Source organism: Saimiri boliviensis, chromosome X, assembly GCF_048565385.1.
Source record: "Saimiri boliviensis isolate mSaiBol1 chromosome X, mSaiBol1.pri, whole genome shotgun sequence".
Taxonomy (NCBI): domain Eukaryota; kingdom Metazoa; phylum Chordata; class Mammalia; order Primates; family Cebidae; genus Saimiri; species Saimiri boliviensis.
The window spans coordinates 53,259,666-53,265,665 of record NC_133470.1 but is presented as its reverse complement, the minus strand read 5'-3'; the positions used below and the strand labels follow the sequence as shown (position 1 = coordinate 53,265,665).

At 35.8% G+C, this 6,000-nt stretch overlaps 1 long non-coding RNA gene across 2 annotated transcripts in view; it reads left to right on the top strand.

Annotated features, from left to right (window-relative positions):
• Positions 1-2,140: 2,140 nt before the first annotated feature.
• The window catches only part of LOC120366628 (uncharacterized), a 110,017-nt gene continuing 106,157 nt past the window's right edge, over positions 2,141-6,000 (top strand). Inside the window, exon 1 of one of the 2 annotated variants that reach the window (XR_005581221.2) lies at positions 2,141-2,236. This is a non-coding gene — a long non-coding RNA (uncharacterized LOC120366628). Of the gene's footprint in view, positions 2,386-6,000 lie in introns of both variants that reach the window. The other variant, XR_012515743.1, reaches the window with a different exon arrangement.

Sequence of the window (6,000 nt, the reverse complement as noted above, 5' to 3'; positions counted from 1 at the left end):
AGTAATAATCGGGTATTTTATGTGATTAGTCATTTTTATAACTTTTGGAACAAACTGCTCATGAAAATTATTTTTTAAATGACTAATTTGTAGTTGATTAATCTGGAGCAAATTGTTTTGAGCAGAATCTTGCAAAGTTTTAAATAAATATTATCTAAATGTGTTCAGATAGAAAGCCAAATCAGCTGTGTAAACTTGCCTGTACTCTGTACAGGTGAGAATACAGATTAATAAGACTACTATAAAAATACTCAAAATAACACGTGACAGTCTGAAGATAATTCATCCATGGTTGGTGTGGTGACTCCACAATTACAGACTTGAAATCCTTTTATCTTGTTGCTGAAATGTCTATTTTAAGTACTTAACCCTGTCATTATATTGTAAAGGTAGCCACAGGCGATATACAAATGAATGAGTGTGTTTGTATTCCAATAAAACTTTATTTTTGAAAATTTAAATTTAAATTTTATATAATTTTTAAATGTTATGAAATATTGGTTTCTTAACTTTTTTAACCACTTATATATGTAAAAATAATTATTTGCTCTCTGATCGAACAAAAACAGATAGTAGACAAGCTTTGACACTTGAGCCGTAGTTCACTGGCCCCAGCTCCAACTCTAATAGCTCAGGTTATCATCTTAGGTTGGATTCCACTTTATGTTGTCAGTATACTTGTTCTAGATTTCTGAGGGTTCATCCTTGTTTTCCAAGGACATTGCAATCTTATCAACTTCACAATACTGTCATTGCATGAGATTTTCTTATCTGAAATACCTTGATGAGGTCTCTGGCAGTGGGCATGTATTTCATGTACTTTAGGCTGAGACTGCAGTTTCATGTGGGTTTACCTTTTAATTCTTCCATCATTTTTGTCTCTTGTTACCAGTTTTAATCAATATTTATATGCCAGTCGTTGTAATTTTATTTAATACGCAATTTTCTCACAACAATGAGAATAGTATGAAATTGGTACTATTATCTCTATTTTGCCTATGGGGAAACTGAGGCACAGAAGAGTTAAATAACTTGAGTTAATAATGCAGACCTAGGATCTAAATCTAGGCTGCCTGGATCCAGAGTCCCTCTGCCTTTCTAAACAACCTTGGTGTGTTGTTTTCCTAAATAAGAAATGTAAGAGTATTACCCTCCAAATCCTGAAATATTTATGTCAGCCACACAGGACACCTCCTTCCTGTACAGCTAAATTAGTATCACCATTGTTTTTGGAGACCTAAGATTCCTGATTGAGGTATTCCTATGCTGCAATGTCTGTGTCCCATATTTAATTAATTAATTTATTTATCAAACAGGTCTTCTCATTGCCAGACATTGTTTTAAATGCATTATACATATTGACTTGCTTAATGTAACCTTTACAACAAGCAATTAACAGAGGTAAAAGGTCTCAAATTTGTAAAGGGCAGAGCCATATTCCAGCCAAGGTAGCATGTCTTTGGTCGCTGTTCTTGATCTTTCTGCAAGATCTGAGTCTCTTTATTTTTTATTGACATAGATTTCTGTGTGTCTTGCTTCAGGGACTTTATGACTCGTCACAAGAAATTCTTGACCTTGGTTGGTTCTGACATGGCTACAACATGCTCTTTCTGACGGGAATGCACAGCAGAATATCAGGTTCTCCTAAGCCCTGTGACAATCATAGAGCACGTAAAGCATAGGTTTTGTTTTTAAAAAATCTCTTTTGGTGTGTATATTCTTCTTGTTTAAAGTTCTGAATTGATATTTGCACAGTGCTATAATCTCTCTCATGAAACAATACCTATTTTCAAGGCTACAAGGTAGTGTTGTAATCATAAGGTTTTATTTTATACACAATTCCTTTTTAATTATTAATTATTATTTTCCTGTTGTTTAATTATAAAAACAACACGTACTCATTTTAAGAATTCTAATAATACAGATCTGTGTGTAGTTGTTGGTGAAAAGTCTCCAGTTTCTTTCATCCCTTTACTTCATAATATCCAGCATAATGCCATATAAATAGACGAAACACTCAGCAGGCTTATTCGTCATTCACTGGCCATGGTGATTTGAGGGTTAACTCTAAGAAGCACTCTGTCCTTTTCAGCGGACTGCTACATCCGGGAGAAAAGCCCCATTGCCTGGGAAACTAAGTCACGTGAGGACCTGGGGACGCTAGGTGCCGGAAACTGACCTGAGCTGGGGCTTGTGCTTTCAGTGGCTGTTGGGGCGCCTGGTATGCTGACATCAGGTAAGCGGACTGCCTCGGGAAAGGCTTAAGGACATGAGACCAGCAGCCTGAACTGGCTGGGGCGTCAGAAAGGCTTAGATCTTGTGGCCAAGAGTTCAGACCGAGGCAAAGTGGAGAGTGACCTGCAGTTGGATGGCGGTGACTGCGTGGTAAGTTGTATTTGAACACCTGGCAGGAGACAAGAAGTGGGGATGAGTTAGGACTCATCCTCCCTTTATTTAATAATTTGCCTTTTTCCGGAAGGAAGAAAGACCAGCTAGCATGACGCCAGGGGTAGGAGTGCAGGAATGAGAATAGGTGTCTGGAACAGAGCAAAGCGGGAGGGGGACCCTGAGGTGCGAATTCTGTTTCCTTGGATAGCTTTTCCTTATCGTTTTTCTCTTTCTCTCACCCTTTATGTCCCCATTATTCTGGCTCTTTCTCTTCCTGGTTACGCATTTTCATTGCTCCAGATCCTTAATTTGAATGTAAACATTTTGGCCCCCGATCCAGTTCTCTGTTAACTTTCCTGGTATTTGTGATTTCGTATTTGGTAGTGTAATAGAACAACTATAGTTAACAATAATATATGATATATTTCAAAGTAATTAAAGGCAGAATTGGAATGATTCTAACACAAAGAAATGATAAATGTTTGAGGTGATGGATATACGAACCACTCAGATTTGATTATTACACGTTTTATGTTCTAATCAAAATATCACATGTACCCCATAAATATGTACAATTCTTATGTATCCATAATAATTAAAACTTCAAAAACGTTAAAAAAAGGCAAAAAATCAAAAGAAGCTATTCAAGCATGGTGAGTAAACGTTAAAAAAAAGTCGCCGCTTCACTAATAAATGCACATGAGAAAACAGAATAGCAGATTATGATTGACAAGGTGATAAAAAGATTGTTTATGCCCAGTGTTGTGCAGAGTTTGGGGAAACTAGCACTAAATTACAGTATTGTTAAGTGTGTAAATTAGTATAATCATTTATTGTTAGGCTATTTGGCATATGTAACAAACTTGAAAACCTGTCACGCTTTGACCTAGAAATTCTACCCTTGGGAATTTTTTTCAACACAATTACTACTGAAAATACACACAGGCATGCACAAATGCACATAATGTGTCAATTGCAGCATTACTTGTAATAGAAAACTTTGGAAATAATCTAAATGCTCATCAATAGTGAATTGGTAAAATAAACTGTGGTATAACAATATGATTGGATAGAATACACGCCTTTTAAATGGCACTGACTTGGTGCCTGCAAAATAAGTTACAAAATAGGTTTTCTACTAGTAGTCATAATATTGTCAAATGTTTCTTTACAGTATATGTTCATACATACTTCTATATGAACAGAAAAAAATAGGAAATTATGAACAAAACAACTAGCAATGGAAATATCTGGGTAGTGGAATTGTAGCATCTGTTTTTCCTCCTCTCTTTGGCTTTCCTTCTTACCGTCCTTCCCCAACTTTCTATCTTCTTTATCTTATAGATCCATGTACATTTATTTCAACATTAATTTTTGTACTCCAGATACTATTTACTTTCTTTTTTAAAGTTTTAAATATTAAGCAAAACACAAAGCTGTAAAGAAAAATTCAAACAATACCATTGTAGCCTTAGCTCAGTTTAAAAAGTAAGAATTTGATCAATGCAACTGAAATGTCCTGGATAGCCATCCTTAATTCCATTACTACAGTCATGAACTTAGTGTTTATTTTTTCTATGAATAATTTTTAAAAATTTTTTACCACATGTACATTTATATCTCAGAAATATATAGGATCATTTTACTTCCTTTAAAATATAAATGGTATGCTGTATATATTCTCAACTTGTTTTTGGTCAAAATATGGTTGTTAGCTTTATCTATGTTGATTACTTTTAATAACAGTTAATTTATTTTCCCTGATGTATTGTTTCTAATGTGTAATTATACCACAATTTATTTTCCAATTTTATGAATGACTGCTTTGGTTGTTTCAGTTTATAATACATGTATTTATGTTAATGGACATTGTAATGCATTTCCTTGCTCTATGAATTATTTAATGAATTACTTTGCAAAACTTATTTCACTATTTTTGAGGCAAGGTCTCACTCTGTTGCCCAGGCTGACGTGCAGTGGCACAATCTCTGTTCACTTCAACCTCTGCCTCCAGGGCTCAAGCAATCCTACCACCTCAGCCTCCTGAGTAGCTGGGACTACAGCATCTGCCACCACACCCAACTAATTTTTGTATGTTTTTCTAGGTACAGGATTTCACCATGCTGCCAAGGCTAGTCTCAAAATTCTGAGCTCAAGTGATCCATCTGCATTGGCCTCCCAAAGTGCTGTGATTAAGTGGCATAAGCCACCGTGCCAGGCCCAGCAGTACTTCTATTTTATCAGTTATAAAATGGGAATAGTGGCTGCCTAATTCTCAGGATATTGTGAGGCATGAATGAGGAAGCTATGTAAAGGGTTTGAACAAATTAACTTTCAACGATTGCACTCCTTTCCCATCTTCCTGTCATAAAAGAGATGACTTTGGCCTAAATTGAAAAGCATAACTAGCATATATATTTTTATTTTTTTAATTTTGATTTTTTTTTTTTGAGACAAAGTCTCCCTGTTGCCCAGGCTGGAGTGCAGTGGCGGGATCTCAGTTCGCTGCAGCCTCCGCCTCCTGGGTTCTAGTGACTCTCCTGCCTCAGCCTCCTGAGTAGCTGGGATTACAGGCACCAGGCACGCACCACCATGCCTGGCTAATTTTTTTTTTTTTTTGTATTTTTAGTAGAAACAGGGTTTCACCATGTTGGTCAGGCTGGTCTCGAGCACCAACCTTGTGATCCGCCTGCCTCTGCTTTTCAAAGTGCTGGGATTACAGGCATGAGCCACCACGCATAGCATGATTTTTATTTTTATGTATACCTACTAGTTGTATGTATTTATGAGGAAAGTTTGATATTTTGATACAAGCATGCAATGAATAATGATAAAATCTGGGTAACTGGGATATCCATCACTTCAAACAACTATTTTTTTATGTGTTGGGAGCATTCCAATCTACTGCTTATTTTGAAATGTACAATAAATTATTGTTAACTATAGCGGCCCTATTGTACTACTGAACACTAGACTAGATCTTCCTTCTATCTATCTGTATTTTTGTTCTCAGTAACCACCTGTCTTTATCTCCCCCACCCAACTACCATTCCCAGCCTCTGGTAGCCACCATTCTATTCATTACCTCCATAAGATGAATTATTTTAGTTTCCATATATGTGTGAAAACATGTGACATTTGTCTCTGTTTGCTTGGTTTATTTCACTTAACATAATGTCCTCCAGTTCCAGCTATGCTGTTGCAAATGACAGGATTCCATGATTTTTTGTGGCTCAATAACATTTCATTGTATACATATACCATATTATCTATATCCATTTATTCATTGATGAACATCTAGGTTGATTACCTATCTTAGGTATCATGTATAGTGCTGCAATAAACCTGGGAGTGCAACTATCTGTTCAATAACAAGCATAAAGATCTATTAGAAAAGTAACAGCAAGAAACAGCACGTACCCAATGATGTTATTTATGGGCTTCAGTGTTTTATGCAGTGAATTGTAGTACCTGGTTTACTACATGTTAGCAGATGAAATATAATAGTAACTTATTTTTGAGGTAGCGTATATGTGGTGGCACACATAGAAAATGTTTTTCTTTACACTTTTCTTCATCTTAAAAATACATCTTTAAGGTACATAATAAACT